Source organism: Mesoplodon densirostris, chromosome 3 (genome assembly GCF_025265405.1).
Source record: "Mesoplodon densirostris isolate mMesDen1 chromosome 3, mMesDen1 primary haplotype, whole genome shotgun sequence".
Lineage (NCBI taxonomy): Eukaryota > Metazoa > Chordata > Mammalia > Artiodactyla > Ziphiidae > Mesoplodon > Mesoplodon densirostris.
In genome coordinates, this window is record NC_082663.1 from 163544541 (window position 1) to 163563019 (window position 18479).

Below are 18479 nucleotides of genomic sequence, written 5' to 3' on the forward strand. Positions count from 1 at the left end.
TTGGAAAACATTTTGCAGAGTGGTGTTGAAGAAAAAATAAGATACATATGTAAAAGCTTCTAGGGGATACAGAGGCACTTAATAAATAGCAGCTTTTCTTTTTTCATTAGTTCATGGCAATCAATAATTATAGTAAAAGTAAGTCTTCTTAGAATAATTAACCTACTCTGGCACAGTAACCTCTGGCTGAATATCACTCTGGGCAGAATATTATATTGGCTTGCTTTAGACTCTTGCTAAGTGGCCTGGCTGTTGCCTGAGAAACAGTCATTTAAACTAGACATATGGATTTCTGTCTAAGTATGATAGATGAGGCAAGATAGCAGCTGGAAAAGGGGGAATCTCAAGGAATGGGGGTGGGAAGGGAATTGATTTTGGTTTTGTTTGAAGGGCTGGTGTCATTTTTCTTAGATTTGTCATCATGTCTTGTTTGATCACTTGAAATCTAGGTGTCAAATACCAGCTGCATGCTTTACAAAAGCAGCAGGTTTTATAGAAGATTCTGAAAGGTTTGGGAAGTAAAGAGGAAAGGAGTAGATAGTGTCTGATGCCAGTTGCCATCCTAGAGAAGGACAACTATCACAGTAGAGGGGGCATTGAGAGATCCCTAAACAACGAAGTAGGATTAGAGGGGCAGCTGGATGTGAGTGTGGAGGGGACACATATGAAGTGTCCTTTGTGTTCCCAGTCTTGGCTAGTCAGCTTCCTTTGAAATCTCATAACCCCAACCTTAACCCAAATAACTAGCTCATGATGTGGCTATTTATACTCCCCTCCCCCACTTTGACAAATCAGAAAACTTAAGCAAAGAGGTTAAATAATTTGCCCAACACTGAATATTTAGCAGAACCAGGATCTGTACCCAGGTGAATCTCACTTCAAAGTCCATCTATTTTTTTCATTCTGTCATTCTCTCTCTCTCTAGATAAGAACTTATTTTTATGAAATAAGTGCATGCAAGCCTTTTGTAAGGCATAAAGTACTATATAAATCCAATATATTTTAAATACTATTAAACATATGAAAGGCAAAAGACACCTGAAAATCAGAGAAGCAGTTTATACTTGTGTAGCACTCAGTGTATTTTAGTTTGTGGAGCAGGTTGAAAAAAGAGATGGGAATATGAGGCCAAAATGGAGATGAAGTGGAGACAGAGGTGAAAGGTGGTACATTTTAGTATTTCAAGAGAAAAAGAATAATACAATTATTTCTGAGTAGTAGAAATTGCTCAATTTAAACATTTGTTTCTTGCATAAAAAATTATATAGTATGAATTTTCTGGGTATAAAATTAAAAAGGTTGTTTTTTCAAGGCTGATCCACAAAAATGTTAGGTCCTTGCTACTTAAAGTGTATCTCGGGACTGGCAGCTCACCTACCTCACCTGGGAGTTTGTTAGAAATGCAGAATCTGGGCCCACCTGATCACCGAGAACCCCAGGTGATATGTGTGTACATTTCAGTCTCAGAAGCAGTGCTTTAGGTCAAAAGCCAAAGATTGTGGATGAAGAGAAAAGGGTATAAATTTGGGCAAGGGGTTTGTAGGGTTACATATTTTTTTATGAGAAAAATGAATTTCAGGGAGTATCTTGAGTAATTTTTATGACTAATCAGTATAAACAAATCACTCCAATTGCCACAAAAATGACTGTGGCTGGGGAGTGGTGGTATGGAGGGAAGTTATAGTGTAAATAAAGTTCATTAAACAAACAAACAAAATGTTTGGGTATGAAAAGGAATTGGAACATTTAATTCAGCCTACCATTTACCAGCTATGTTTTAATGAGCTGAGAAGAACTTAAATGAAATCTTGAAAATTTAGCTTAAAAATTTCCCTCTAATAATGTTATATATGTTATGAATAAAATAAAAGCAAAACTTCCTGGATTTCTTGCTTGTCAAAGCAATTCAGTATTTCATAAAGAAGTTTAGTTTACTCCCATAGTGTGATAAGGAGGAGGGAACAGGTATCTGGCACTTTGTGAAGAACCCAGGAATGGAGCAGGAAGTGGTACCCTTAGATCTCCTGAGTCCCCACTAGGGGATAGGTCACATTTCCTGGAAGCCTGTCATCACCGTTTATGACTCTGCACTCTCAGCAGAGCATTATTCTGGAAGAGATTGGTGGAGACGTGAGGCAGGGGGACAGAGATTCAAGGATTCACTGTTATAGCTTCAGGCATCTGACCTAAAGGAAATTACAATCCCTCAAGTCCTCAGGGAGCAAATTAAGAATTTACACTCCTTCAATCAATTCATTAACAGGTATTTAGTAAGCACATACTTTGTGAACAGCTCTGCACAGTATATCAAAGTATAAGCCATAGTTCTTTTCTTCCAGAATATTCAAATTTCCATGACAGAACTGGCAAAGTAATTCATGGAGGGGTGGGTGATGTGCATTTGGTTAGGAGGGAGCACCGTATTCTGGCCTGTATTTAGTACTTGACAGTAGACAAAGCGCATTCAGAGTCAGTAGTAGTCAGTTTTCACATTTTAGAGCTATGCAAACACGTTTGAAGAGGTTTAGTGACCCGTCCAAGGTCATCTCTAAGCTGACAGAGCTGGAAATAAAATCCAGATCTTCCACTGCTAATTCCATGAGGAAGAATAACCCAGAGGATGACGGTGATGATGGTGATGGTGATGATGGTGATGGTGGTGTCACTGAGTCCAAGCTCGTACTGCTTGCGGCTCTACAAGCCAGTAGGTTGAGAGACAAGGTGTTGCGACAAGGAATAGTGACTTTATTCGGAAAGCCAGCAAACCGGGAAGATGGCAGACTAATGTCTTAAAGAACCATTTTATCTCAATGTAGAATTCAGGCTTCTTTTGTGCTAAGGGAAAAGGGGAAGCAGGAGCGTTCAAGGTTAAAGAGTAAAGGTGGATTGCAGACTTCTTGGAGCTACCTGGCCTTCAAGGAAACCGTAACATTTCTTTGTTTTTCTGCTTGCTCACTGTAGGCTGGATCACAAGGCTCCTGCAAAACCTCAACTCCTTAGCAGTTATTTTTACTTTACCATTCTTATCTCTGCTTCTTTGCAAGGTTTTAGGCTGAGAGTGAACTTATCTACCACCCGGGAAGTGGGATGAGAACTTTCTTCAGGGAACCTAGTGAGCTATTTGGGCACAAGCAACATTTCTCTAATGTTTAACTCTTGACGTGCAGGGCTAAAATAATAGAATGCATAAGCTAAAGAACTAGGGAGGCAGTTTCAATATGGTGTTAGTTCTGTTCTTAGTGGTAAGGAAGGATGTAAAAGTTGAGAAAAGCATTGCTGAAGACTCTCCTTATGAAACAAAAGGCATTCCTGTTACTTTTTCCACCAATGTTGTTTGTTCTGGCTGAAGGAGAAAAATGAGTGGCTTCAAGGGACTAAAACTGAGGACGAAAAGAGGGGCTTGGGCATCCCAATGTGATCTCAGCATATATGGGGCTTCCCAGAGCTCTGTGAAGTGGCCGTTAAGTGAATAATCCTTATTGTAACCCATGACCGAGGTTAAAAAAATCAGGAGCTCCACTAAATGCATCTGGCAAGCATTTCGTCTTCCCTTAAATAAAATAAATTCCCTTAATAAAGCCAATGGAGGCAGGGTTGGTGGCAGGGGTGGGGGGCGGAGAGGGTGTGTATGATTTATTATGGAGCAAGGAGAGGGCCTTGATGGCTCTGAACCATCTATTAGAACTGCTGGTTCTAAAACCAAGTTGTACATTGGTTTCTCTTTTTGTGCCAATCTTACAGTTTTTAAAAAATATAACTTTTATGAATATCATCATTAGTGCTATAAGCACAGGGAAGTATAAGTTAATTCTACAGTAAAGTGATTATTAAATCCATTAGTCATATACAGGGAATCCATAATTAACTTATTCTCCAGCATCAAGTAAATGATTCTACTGTGTGCTTTAAGAAAGCAATTGTTCACTAATATGCAAAATACAGCAGAACTATTAGATCATAAAGCTTTGCAATCTTATAATTAAATTATAAATTTTACATATTTTAATAATGTGCTTTATATACTTTAATTGTTTTCTACACAAGATTAAAAGGAGGTGCCACGGTTTTTCACAGACATGTTGTATCTAGACCTGAACCGTGCAATGCTTAATAATAATTGATGAGTATCTACCAGGGATGACAGTAGTCTTTCAGAAGCATCAGATATTTCTTTGGATTATTGCTGAGGACGAAAATGAAGATGTGCATTAGCCTTAAGTGGAGTTGCAGCTATACCCTTGGGCTTTCTTTTGTTTTCCCCCCTTTTGCTGTTATAACAACCACGGGCATCCATGTTCTTTCTTCCCAGAATGGGCTGGCTTCAATTCTCACTGCCTTGGCTGTATGCGTGGGTAAGGCAACATGCACATTAAATTCTCTGCAGGGGACTTATGCCCCTACCTGAGCAATCTATTGTTATTATATTTTGGATTAAATAATGATGCCATTCTTTTCCATGTGCACAATTAAATGTGTTTGAAAGACCTGGGAAATACCACAGATCTGTGCCTCGGGGGGTGCCTCTGTAACCTTCTGTTTTTCCAAATCCTGATTGTTGCAGTGGGAACTGTAGTGCTGCTTTCCTTTATTCTCCCTCAGAGGGAACCATCATTTCTCAGATGGTTTCCCTGTTCCAGCCGGCTTTCCAGTTTTTAGAAGTAACATTGCATTGAAGATGCCCTCCACACAAGAAGAATGAGAAGTTCATTCATTCAGCAAACCCTTATTGAGAGTTTATCACATTCCCAGCCCTGAGCTTAACACTCGGGGTATAACGATTTAAAAAGGTGAAATTTCTTGACTTAGGTCTGTGAATCAAGCGTATCACTAAGGCTTACACCGTGTATTAGTTTGTTAGGGCTATCATAAGGTGCCACAGACTGGGTTACTTAATCAACAGAAATTTATTTTCTGGAATTCTGAGGCTGGAAGTCCAAAATCAAGGTGACCGCAGGGTTGATTTCTTCTGAGACCTTACTCAGGTGGTCAGCAAGGTGGCTTGCTAATGGCCACCTTCTCGCTGTTTCTTCACATAGTCTTTCCTCTGTGTGTGTCTGTGTCCTAATCTCTTCTTATAAGAACTCCAGTCATACTGGATAGGGCCCACCAGAATGACTTCATTTTAACTTAATTACCTCTTTAAAGACTCCTGTCCCCAAATATCATCCCAATCTGATGTACTGCGAGTTAAGACTTCAACTTATGAATTTGGGGGAGGGGCACAGTTCAGTCAGTAACACTAAGGGATCACCATTACCAAGCCCAGCCTAGAGTGGGGAAGGCTTCTTGAAGTCTGAGTGTTGAAAGATAAATAGGGGTCACTCAGATGACCTATGGGGAAGGAGGATAGGTAATCTAGATGGATAGGGCAACATGTGATGATTAGTCTTGAGTATGGCCAAAGCTGAGTGCGAAATGGGTCGGGAAATGAATTAACACAATGTTGAATCTGGAAGGTGAGCAGGAGGCCAATGTTGGAGGGCCATGTGAGTCATGCTAAGGGATTTGGACTTTATCCTAAAGGCTCAAAGGAACGACTGAAGGATTCTAGGCTGGGGAATGGTGAGATCCATTTTATTTTCTACAGACAAGGTGGTATATTTAGGGGCCCAATAGAAAGGTCACCAATGTCCCAAAATATCTTCCCTATGTGATTTGCCACAGTACCTGAAATTCTCAATACCAAAGAAGCACTCCTGTGGGTCATTGTCCTATAGATGCAATCCTATTTCTTTTCTTGATGGCATTCATCAGGATCTATAATTATTGAATTTTGTGCGTGTAGTTATTTCTTTGATGGTCTGTTCACTGTATTTCCTCTGCATCTAGCACAGAGCCTGGCATATGGTGGTTGCTCAATACATATTTGCTGAAAGAGTGAATGAGTCATCCTGGCATGAACAACACATCAAGCTCTTAAAGCCAGTAAATTGACCCAGAGCCCCTGGAATAAGACAGAGATCAGATACATTTTGGTGGCTGTAAGCAGAGAAGTGTAAGCCAGACCTAGGTGAAGTTAGGTAGGACAGGCCAGTGGGAGGAGCCAGCGCACTGGCCACTACCTCACTTAGGTCTGTCACTGGTGGGCTGGGTGGGTGGGAGATGAGGACTAATTGAGATAATGCACATGGAAGTGATTTGCACACTGGACTGGGAAGCTAGATGGCCAGTTGGAATCACACCTCTGCCAGTCACTGTCCGTGTGACCCTGGGAAAGTGGCTTACCCTCTCTGGATCTCCATTTCCTCATCTTGAAATGAGGATAATGATAGTTCCTACCTTTTAGGTTGTAGTGAGGATTAAATGAGTTAATATAAGGAAAACTTTTATAATAGGGTCTGGTATATCATAAGTGTTATGTCCATCTTGGCTATTATTATTATAATGTTTTAAAATTTTAATTAGAGGAAGCACAATTAGCCCCCTTGATTCTGATCTCTACTCCTTTTTCTCCAGCTTCTAAGCTACTCTTATTCAGTTTCTAAACCCTAAATTATATTACTTCCCTGCTTAAAAATCTTAGGCTTCAAAAACATTCTTGGCTTGAGTTCAGATTATCACACGTATATCATGTGACTGTCATGTTCCAGGCTCTGGAACAGAAGTTGTGAAAAGGTAAATGCAGCAGTGCCTTATATTGATGGCTTCACATTGTTTCTAGCAGTGTTTCACAAAACTTGGTCCACAGACTTCCCATTAGCATTTCTGGTGCTGAACAAAACTACAGTGAACCAGGCATGTAAGTGTTCAGAATAGAGTGAGGGCAGAAGTCTAGGGCTCGACGCTATCACAAGGGTATGGAGAAAGGTATAGAAAAGAGCAGTAGTAAGTGGGACGCTGGGAACTGCAGTATTCTTTCTAAAGAATTGGTCACATCTTTTAACCACCCAGAAGAGAGAGACTGGGGCTGAGGGTGGTCCAAGCTCTTGGAAAAAAGGAAATGCATGAAGAATTCAGACACTTTCAGGCCGTCCTACACTGTGGCTACCCAAACCAAAACTGGCTTCCTCGAATTGGCTGACAGAGCAAGAGCCTGTTTCCTATGTGAGTTCTGGACACAAAATCATTCTCTGTGGCAGCTCTGATATTGGCAGATGGGGGATTTAGCTCTGTCCTGTTTATATAACAGCAGTTGATAGATAGTGACTTCATAGTTGGATATTTATGAGAGGTTTCATTTCAAATAATACAGTTTTGGCCCGTGGCAATGTGAAGGCTGTTACCCATTATTACTGAGAAGCTAAATCTTTAGGATATTGTAACTATAACTGCAGGGTCTGTTTGATCTACCCGGAAGAACTGGAAAAGTTAATATTTTTCAAAGCAATGAAAGCTTTATTATAAAAAGTCTCATTAGGAAGTTATCTGTCCCTAAAACATATAGGCTATCAGAAAGTCAGGTATAAAAAAAGCAACTTTTCATACTTTTCTTTTACCTTATGACCTCTATCACATAACAAGGTAATTAAAAAGAAAAAAAAGTTTTCTGCTTTCCATTACAGAAACCAAACACCTTGCCATGCCCTCCATCCAGGTCCCAGCTCTGAGGTGAGCTGGTGAAGTCCATTCTGCACCATTTCAAGACAAAGGTCTTTGCTGTGTTAGAAACTGAGGCTTCTGTTGACAAAGTGCTGTTCTCAGACCTAGAAACTGTCATCGAATCATGAGTGTCCTCTGTTTCCTCGGTTGTAAAAGAATACTACCCCATTTTAGCACCACCTGGGCATATCTTCCAGAGTCTAAGCATTTTAAATCCTTGCAATGTGATGGGAGATCCTCAGCAGTTGGGTCTGGAAAAGATGAGTGGGTAGGGTGGTACAAAAACTCTTTAAGGATGCGTGCTGGGAATCATCAGGGAAACATCATATCACTGCAGCTCTTCTCAAAGGGACACTGGATGGCACACAAGGGCCCCATTCACAGGGGCTCTCTTGGTTTGGGGGAAGCGGACTAATAGCTAGATGGCTGGAGAAAAACTGGGCAGTTAATGAGGGTGATAGATTTAGCAGAGTGGTTACATTTTTTTCCTTTTTGTATTTGTAATACAGGAAATCGAACAGGACACACATAGTAACCCCTTACATTTTTGGAAGGCCTGTGAGGGGAGTTACACCGGTGTTATGGGATGTGTTGGGTCATCCCCCCAATCCCAACCCAAAATTCATTAGTTGAAGTCCTAACCCCTACTACCTCAGAGTAGGACTGTCTTTGGAGATAGGGTCTTTAGAGAGGTGATTTAGTTAAAATGAGGTCATTTGGGTGGTCCCTAATCCAATATGATGGGTATCCTTATAAGAAGAGGAAATCACAACACAGACATGTACGGAGGGAAGAGACGTAGGGAGAAGACAGCCACCTATAAGCCAAGGAGAGAGATCTCAGAAGAAACCAACCCTGTGGTCCCCTTGATCTTGGACTTTATTATCCCCAATTGACAGATGAGGCACAGAGAAAGGGATTAATCTGGCTAAGATAAACCTCAGCCAAGTCTCAAAACCAGGCATTCTGACTCCAGGGAGGGATGCTTGGGGAAACTGCCCTAATCTCCAGGGACAGAATTTGTGTCAGTATTCTTGGATTCAATGAATGTATTCATTCACTCAACAAGTGTTCACAGGACACTTTTTATGTGGGAGTCACTCTGCTAGGCACTGTGGATGCTCAGTGAATAAAAGCAGGCAGAGTTCTTGCCTGTAGGAAGTTTATATCTCATGGAATGACAGTAACCAACGAATGTTTCAAAGAGGTGGAAAATTACAGTTGTGATCAAGTTATGGGGCTCTTTAATGAAAGGCATTTACTGCTACAAAATATGGAGACTTGAGCTGTTGAGAGAGAGAGGGAGGTGAAAATTAAGCCTAAAAGTAATTCTATAAGGACCCAGCCCTGTGGGTGATATTTGGTGAAAACTCCCATAAAGACTTCTTTTACTTTTGCTTATCTGAAACTATGGGTTTTAACCTTAAAATGAAACTTTATGTGGTGCCAGCCCTTGGTCAAATTGTCACTTCCAAATCCCAAGGTTCCCAGCAGCCTCATGCTCCTTCCCACTTCCCTGTTTAAGTGTCTCCCATTCTTCATTCATCCTGAGTTAAATGTTTTAAGGATTATCTTTCCAAGGGGATAGGTACATTTTCTCTTGGATTAAGTCATAAGCGAAAAGACTGCAGGTCTAGTAGAGAGAGCTTCCTTGGGCAGGAGCCCTATAGAGAGGAGGTCTCCATTTCAGCTTGGCATATAGCCAGGCTGCTACTTCATTTTCAGTACGTAATCCTATTTAGGCCAATTTTTTTTTTAAGTGTGGGAATGGTTCAAATAAGAGGTAAAACTTTATTATGTAGAAATAAGAAAGGATGGGATGTGCATTTTAGGGTCTGACATATTAATCAGAAATTCTAGAGACTCTATCTTCACACTCTTAGGAGCACCAGTTTCCTACTTAAACTGGCAGGGGAAATCAAGTGGGTTCTATTCTGAGCTGTCCAACTAAACTACAGTGTTAGCTGAGCCTAAACAAGAGCATCTGTTCTTGAAAGTAGAAACCCAGTGCTTGATACCCACTCTTTGTTTTTAAGTCTCTCTTAAATCAATAAGTGTAGAACCATTAGGTGCCAACAAAAACCAGTTAAACCAGAAGCTGTAATTTTTTTAACCAATCATGTGTCTTTTATTTTTATACAGCAACCTAACAACTAAAAGTTCTAATAAAATATAGATGGCGTTTATTGAGCATGCAACAATATATGCCAGTTACGGTGTTAAGTATACTGTACACTCTGTGTCATTCAAGCCTACAAGGATGTTTTCCTGTTTTACAGAGAAGGAAATAGGTTCAAAGAGGTTAAGTGGGTGGGGTCACACAAGTAGCTAGAAACAGGCAGAGCTAGGGCTCAAACCCAAGTTAACTCAGTACAAAGCTGTAGCTCCTAACCTCTCCAGTGCACTGCTTGGATTTCTCACAGGGTCAGTTTGCTTTTTCTCACCCTTGTGAGTTACTGGCTTTGGAGATGGAAATTTCAGTGAATATTCAGTGGATGAAGGAGACATGTTCTCACTGTTTGCATTTGTTTCATTCCACAGTATCATCTAACTTAGATCCAGATTCTCGATACTTCTAATAGCTCATTGTAAGAGCGAGGCAGTATGGTGTAATGGATAAAGCATGGTCCTGAGACCAAACAGACCTTGGATTCAGACCTCAGCTCTGCCACTTACCAACTGTGTAACACTGCGCCAGGCAGACAATCTCATTGAATCATTGTTTTCTTAGCTGCAAAATGGGTTAACAGCATTTACCTCATAGGACTATTGTCAGGATGAGAGACAGGGTAGGTCAGGTGCTTAGTATATGACTGACACTTAATAAATTGTAGCTATTGACTCTCATTTACACACCATGAGCTCCTGTCCTTTTATGTGACTCATAACATCAAGTCTATCTAAAATATCTATGAAGAAGAGAAATGACAAAAATGAGAAACGATAAAACCACTGATGGACTGCGTTGTGGTAATTATTCTTAATTTTTCCAAGAAGATTGAATAAGAGTTATTTTATGCCTCTGTCCTATTTGGAAAACATTATAAAACTTTGAGTAGACAACAGTGGTTATAGCACAGTGCTTACCAAAGCACTGTATGCTTTTTTGATAAAGATATAACGTTATTGCCCTTTATGTACTCTCTTGGTTAATAAAGTAAGCAAATGGGAGATAATTTGAAATAATTCTACCATCTATAGTGTCAGAACATACAACTTACCGTTAAAAATGCAAAAGATTCATTGCAATGAAAGGTATGGCTTATACACACAAATGCATTTTTAAAACAATTCACCTGTGTAGTGCTGAGAGGATTCATGATCTGAGATCTTTCACATTTGCAGAAATGAAATAGGATTTTCTTGCTAACTGCATTCGGGGAGCAGCTAGCCAGGTCAGATATGTTGTGTGGGCAGGATGCCAGCTTTTGTGATCTTCCCTGCAGGGGCTTTGAGAAGGAATTGGTGAAAAGCTGGGTCCTATGTGCTAAAAAATGGCTTCAAAAAGTCCTTTCTGGGGAAGAATGATCTCATTTGGCAGCAAAGATTCCAGAGATACTCTGCCTAAAATTTCTGGGGGTGGAACAGTCCTGGCAGTTTGAGAGAGATCTTCAAAACATAGGCCACAGATAATGACTTTAAATCTGAACAGGGTTGTGGCTTTTTATAACAATACTGTAGATGTTGTAATCTTGCCGTGCTGCTTCTGCACAAGCAGAGCATGAAGCTGCGTGCACAGAACCATTTGAGGAGGTAACAGAATCAGCAAAGAGAACACTGGGCTTAGAAGACATGGCTTCTAGTCCTGGCTGTGTACTGTGTTTGATCTCGGATGCATTCTCTGATGCCTTTGATCCTTATCTACTAAATGGCATATAAGCTGATTGAATGTCTTAATGTCCCAGCTACATCCCAGTTCTGATTTTCTAGGGGTATGTAATGCATGCATAATCGTATGTCAAATTAATTAGGACCCACTTCTATTACATATTTCCAAAACACTTTCATATTTATAATCTCATTTTAAACCCTGTCACAAACCTGTGAGATAGGAAGGGCAAATATTTTTGTTCCACTTGACATATTAGTGAATTTAGGCAAATAGAGATTAAGGTAATGTCAGAGCCCAGATCTCTTGACTGTCATTCCTGGACTCCTACACCAAATGAAACTGGGTTAGTCTTTTATGATACGTATAAAAGAGTATGCAATTGGATTCTTTGTGGAAAAAAAATAACTGGATAAGTTATGTTAAATTACTATAGGAGTAGATAAAACAAAGTTCTATTTCCCTTGTTGAGAATTTGCCTTTGATTCCCTCTGTGAAATGGATTAGAATGTTCTGTTAGGATGTAAGAAATATACAAGCCCAGGAAAGGTACATCTCATATACTTTTAAATGGATAGTTTCTCCTAGGACTCCTTTACGTTCTGAAAATTCACTTTATTATTACATTCTAAGGTTCATGCTTTTAAACGCCACGGCATCTGAGTCTAACTTTTATTGGTGATATTTGTGTTTATCACTTTCCACTGTCATCCTCTCCCATTTCTTTTGTTTTGTTCCATAGATACGATTTGATATATGAATGAGAGCTTTAGATGCTTCAAGATATATTTTGGCGAATTGGTTCAATAACTTGTTATTGAAAAGCAAAACCCATCAGGGACATATTTGCCTACTTCCCCTAAAGAGAAATCTCTCATCAAAATCAACTGTTATTCATCAGTCATGCCACATTTTTATATGTTATGAGGACATACCCACATTTTTTGTTTGTTGAATATGTCCGTAAAAGTTTCAACCTAAAAAGCCAGCTTTCAAGACTACTTCTAAAATTTGGAAACTAAACAAGTGTCTTAATCCATAAGATAATAAATATAGCGGTAATTTACATTCTGGCTAAACTTGCAAGGCCTACTTTCTGTGCAGTTGCAGAATAAGTTGGTGAGCCAGCCTGAAAGAGGCCCTAAGAATGAGAAAGAAATTTGAATTTGGAGATGCCCTTTTATGTCACAACTTTGATAATCTCATACTTCTCAACTGAGTCTTCTCCTTTTGTCATCCTGAGAGTTCTTAATGAAACTTGGGGGTCATACCCCTAGCCTCCTTGAGAGCTACCTTCAAGCCTCATTCAAGCCAACTGCCCCTTCTACCCACTGCAGAAGCAACGTCTTTGGTTGCATAGAGTCTAACTTTTCGCTTTCCTGTGAAGGTTTTTAGTTCATTTCAATGCCTGTTAAGGTTTAGTGTTTCACAAACCAGGAATAGCAATGAAGAACTGCTGCATCCCCATATACCTTCCTAACTCTTCAACCACATGTTTTCTATTAGACGCCTTTTTGTCATGTTGCGGCCATATCAGAAAGAATAGCTGTCGTGTTCCTTCTTGGCACCAACGCAGAAGATTCAATGCGACAAAAGAAAAATTTTGCTTTCTGTCAGCTGTATACATTATTCATATTCAGTAATCACACTGAGTTGGACTTTTCCTTTCCATGTGGCAAACACAGTGTATTATTTTTTTTCCTAGAAAATATAGCTTTAATGCAGCTGTTGTCTTTTCCACCAAGGGGTTTGGCATCTGTCTTCCCTTCTGACTTGACATTGAAAACATCTGGAGAGCTTTGAAAAATATAGATATTGAGTCCATAGGTCTAGGGTGATACTCTGGAATCTTTTGTTTATAAAGCTCTACCAGTGAATATTATGATCAGCCAGATTTGGGAACCACTGTTCCAAAACATGTGTGTTGGGAATCCCTAAAACCACTCACAGGTTCAGTGATTCTCTAGGAGAACTCACAGGTCTCAGCATACAGTGGTACTCATGACTATGATATATTATAGTGAAAGGATAAAAAGAACAATCAGCTAAGGGAAAAGAAAAGCACATGGCATGAAGTCTGGAGGAAACCAGGCATGGACTTCCAAGAGTATTCTCCCTGTGTCCTCCCTGGGCCATGCTTAATTTTTCCTAGCATGGAATTGAGACAAGTGCAGAATGCCTTCTACCAAGAAGCTCACCAGAGGGCTTCCCTGGTGGCGCAGTGGTTGGGGGTCCGCTTGCCGATGTGGGGGACGTGGGTTCGTGCCCCGGTCCGTGAGGATCCCACGTGCCACAGAGCGGCTGGGCCCGTGGGCCATGGCCGCTGGGCCTGCGTGTCGGGAGCCTGTGCTCCGCAGTGGGAGGGGCCACAGCAGTGAGAGGCCCGCGTACCACAAAAAAAAAAAAAAAAAAAAAAAAGGAAGCTCACCAGAGACTCAGTGTCCAAGATTTTTATTGGGGGCTGGTCACATAGGCACCCCCTGCTTAGCATGATCCAAAATTGCAGACTCCCAGAAGAGAAGCAGGTGTTCAGCATAAACCACATTGTTTGTGCAAATAGGTTAGGCCCAATGAGCCACTCTTACCAATTAGGGAATAATGGGAACTCTCCCCAAATCCAAATTCCCAGATGCTGGCTAAGGGCCAACCTTGCAAAGAGACCATTCTTAAGGATAGCAGTCTCAGGCCTGTTATGTTAATGGTTTTCTACACAGTAAGTGAACCAAGTTTCTGTATTGGGTAGGAGGAAAAACGTCCAGATGAAAATGGAGATTTTCATGGTGATGAAGTGTGATATCCTATTCCTTAAGGATTTTAGTAAAATTCATGCCCTGACTTAAATAGGAAGCAGGCCATCATGAACGCAGGGTATGGACCACTTGACTCTCCAAGACCAGTTAGGCCATGGCTCTAGTCTGGGCTTATTAAAGAAGAGATAGCTGGCTTGTAGGTGCAGATGTCCTCAAAGATCACAGAGATATTGGATCAACATGCAGCTATTCACTCACTTTTTATGTTCTATTCCCCTTTCCAGTTTTCCAAATGGGATTGCTTCTTCTCTAATTTCTGGAAAGGCACAATTTTAAGTAATGAGATTGGGTTATCAAAGCCTATTTCACATCCAAGTCACTGAAAGCTGTGGGTCACATGACTCCCCTTCAAATGCCCCCAAAGAAATCATAATTTTGGAACTCAACCTTGTGGGCCACCAGGAATATTCTTAGGCATACATTCTTTGTTAGCAATACTTGGTATGACACTTTAGTTTTGTGCAGCCAGAGGCATCTCCCGGTATCTACAACCTCCCAAGATTACCTATCAGAACCTTCTGCTTTCAGGTAGGTGGATGGCAAAATCAAAGGGGAGACAAGATTATTTATTCTCATGGGAAATTTCCAGATGGCGACTAGATGTTTATCCGAGCATTTCATTATTCAACGGTATTTCATTATTCAATTTGCACATTTTCTTTCTTCAAAACAATTAAACTTTCTTTTAAGTTCGTTTCTGTCTATTTACTTTTATTCAGTTCACTTATTCAGGTGAATAGTGGCACAGCATGTCTCATGTACAAAACCTTCTTGAACCTAATGGCAGTCATTATCATTCAGCCTTGCTTTTCAAGGTGCAAAAGCTCCTTCTTATTGGACCTGTTTTCCATGATTTTAATCACTTCCATGATTTTAACCGCCTTTCTCTGACTCTTTTTCCATTTCTGTACATCCTTATTAAAAGTGTGGTGGCCAAAATTGGACTCAATGTTTTTCATCACAAATATACTACAGTCTGATATGTATAAATTCTCTACAAAAACTTGAAAAAGATGTATATTATATATTTTAAAAATTATTTTAAAAACATGAAACATGTATTCATATGTTCTTTCCTTCTTTAAATTCATTGGTAAAACACATAAATTATATTGACCATATATTGGGGCATAATTCCCTGTCTGTTAGGACTCAATTTTAAAAATGTCTATTAAAAAGCAAGGGTCTTTGGCAGTAAATACATTACTAACTGATCAAAATTAACTATAAGCAAGTAGCTGAGAAGAACACCTCTGTATGTGTAAGAGTAATGCACAGCACTGAGGAAAGACCACACCTCAATCCCGGTTGTCAAACTTTCCCTAACTACACATTGTCACTATACTTTCCTGTCACTGAAAGCCCATACTGTGTTTTTTCTCCTAATAGTACTCCTTTGTGTTGCCGACTTATTTTCAGCTTGTGGTCCACTGTAATCTCTAGCTCTTTTTTGCTATGCTCACTTCTCCATTTCTCCCTGTCTTTCATTTGAAAACCCTCTGTCATCAGCTTGTTATTGAATATATCTATATATCTATATATCTTCCTTCCTATATTGAGAATATTGATATTGATATTAAATATTGATATTCTCAAAACCAAAATAATTTAAAATTATATTTCCATAACTAAGGATATTCTCAACTTTACCTAGTGTCATGACTTTGAGAAATTTGATGAGGTAGGTCTTGATATTTTCACCCAAGAAATAAATATTTTGAATAAAGTGAGTCAGGGACTGATCTGGGTAGGTAGGGTACATGGGACAGATCTAGAGTATTAGGAGTTTCTACTGAGGAGTCTAGTGTTGTAGCCTACATAAATTTCAGAGTGATACAAAAATCCAAGAATTTTTCCCCCAAAGTATATTCTCAAACTATAAAAATATCATTCAACAAAAACAAAAGAGAATTCCGAAACAATGAAGAAGGCTTGGAAGGGAATCTGGGACATTTATTGAAAAATGGATCTTTCAATACCATCAGGCCTAGCTGTTTAATTGTAAGGCAAGTATTGTGGTACAGTGGTGTCAAAGAATGACATTAACTATGTCATCGGTGTTTATCTTCCTCAGTAGGAAATAGTAGGGGTACGTGTGTGTGTGTGTGTGTGTGTGTGTGTGTGTGTGTGTGTCTGTGAATATATATGTATACTGTCTGGGGTGAGTGGAACATGAGGATGGAAGAGTGTGAGCCCACTGAGTTTGTGTTATGATGTATACCTTTTCCAAATGGGATCTTAAAACACATATCCTATAGATGACCACTTGATTTGGGTAGCTAATATGGTATATTTATTTCACAGTTTCACATCTTTATAGTTGCCTCCATTCTTGAGTGGAGTTTTAGGGCAGATATTTCCTTTCAATCCTTTTTAAAAAGAATCACAAATATGATTGAACCACAGAGTCACATTCCACCTCTTTTAATTCTCCCATTCCCACCAGAAACATTTTGTTAAAAGCTCAGGTGATCAAACCCATAGAAACTGAATTGTGAGAAGTATCATAAGGGGAAAAGAATGAGAGCCTATGGTATAGGGGATTATAGAAAGCCATAGTTTACTTCTGAAAGGAAGGGTAAAGGGATACATTTATTAGAAAAGGAAGCTAAAGAATTAAAGATGGCAAGATTCTTTTAAAAGATTGAGCCTGAACTGAAAGCTTTATCATGGCACATTCACAAATTGCCATTTATGGTACTGTTGGCTGAGCTCGGCCAAGTGGCAGGGATGCACATAAGGTGCTTCTTATTGTTAGGGTGAGAGTGGCTGGACTTGGAAAAGATAGCTTGCCTGCAGCCTGAATGTAGGTTCTGTAAGAAGTCCCACTGTTACTCAGAAAGCTCAGGACCCAGGATCAACATTCTCCTACTCATGCAGCATAAGCCACTCAAAGTAGTCCAGCTAGACAGATCAGGTATCTGAGCAAGGCCAAGTTGACTTGTGATAAGCCACTTGTTTCTGGGTAATACAGCTCATTATCTAATAAGCATCATTCCTGATCATTAAAGCATAGGGATAAAAGCTCCTCTTGGAAGGATCCAGGGGATCTGCTGCTGGCAAAGTGTTGCTCAGTGTCAGAGTAACAGATAGAATTGGACTTGATTCTGCAAGGCTTCATTACAATAGTCAGTATAAAGACTCTTAGAATAAGTTTTTTAAAAAGTTCCTCCATTTCTTCCCATGTTATGGGGAAAGGGCTTCAGCATTGTTTAGGACTGGCTTGCATATAATAGTAAAATGATAAGACATGTCAAATGGGGGAATAAAGCCCCAGAGCTCTCCCAGTTTGGGGAATCCATTATATCTTAGAAACAAGAGATTTATGTTTGAGATTACTGATCCACTAACTTTTTCTTCACTTACGTTTGATTTTTCAAAGGTTGGACTTATTGGGAAATGGGGACAGTTCTGCCGTGACATTAAATACTGTATTAAAAACTCACCTTGGTATTTAGTGCACTGACTTCCAGGGAATTTACTTAAGCCCACATTTCATTTTATTTTATTTTATTTTTTAAACATCTTTATTGGAGTATAATTGCTTCACAATGGTGTGTTAGTTTCTGCTTTATAACAAAGTGAATCAGCTATACTTATACATATGTCCCCATATCCCCTCCCTCTTGCATCTGCCTCCCACCCTCCCTATCCCACCCCTCTAGGTGGTCACAAAGCACTGAGCTGATCTCCCTGTGCTATGTGGCTGCTTCCCACTAGCTATCTGTTTTACATTTGGTAGTGTATATATGTCCATGCCACTCTCTCACTTCCTCCCAGCTTACCCTTCCCCCTCCCCATGTCCTCAAATCCATTCTCTACGTATGCGTCTTTATTCCTGTCCTGTCCCTAGGTTCATCAGAACCATTTTTTTTCTTTTTTTTAGATTCCATATATATGTGTTAGCATGCGGTATTTGTTTTTCTCTTTCTGACTTACTTCACTCTGTATGACAGACTCTAGGTGCATCCACCTCACTACAAATAACTCAATTTTGTTTCTTTTTATAAAATGATTTCATTTTAATCAAAACCAAAAACTAGAATATGTTATTCCCTAAATAGGCAACAAAGTATTTTATTTTATAAGCACTGTAGAGATTTAGTAAATAGCATGTGTGATTAATTTAGAAACAACCTCTGACACTTGACTCAATACATGTAATAGCTTCCTTTTCATTTTTTATATGAGTTAAATGCAGACCAGGGAGCCACTGGGCAGTCAGTCCTGAGTAGGTTTGTAATCTTGGGCTCAATGGGAATATCTTTCATAAAAATAAAAAAGGAATGGGTTGATGTTTC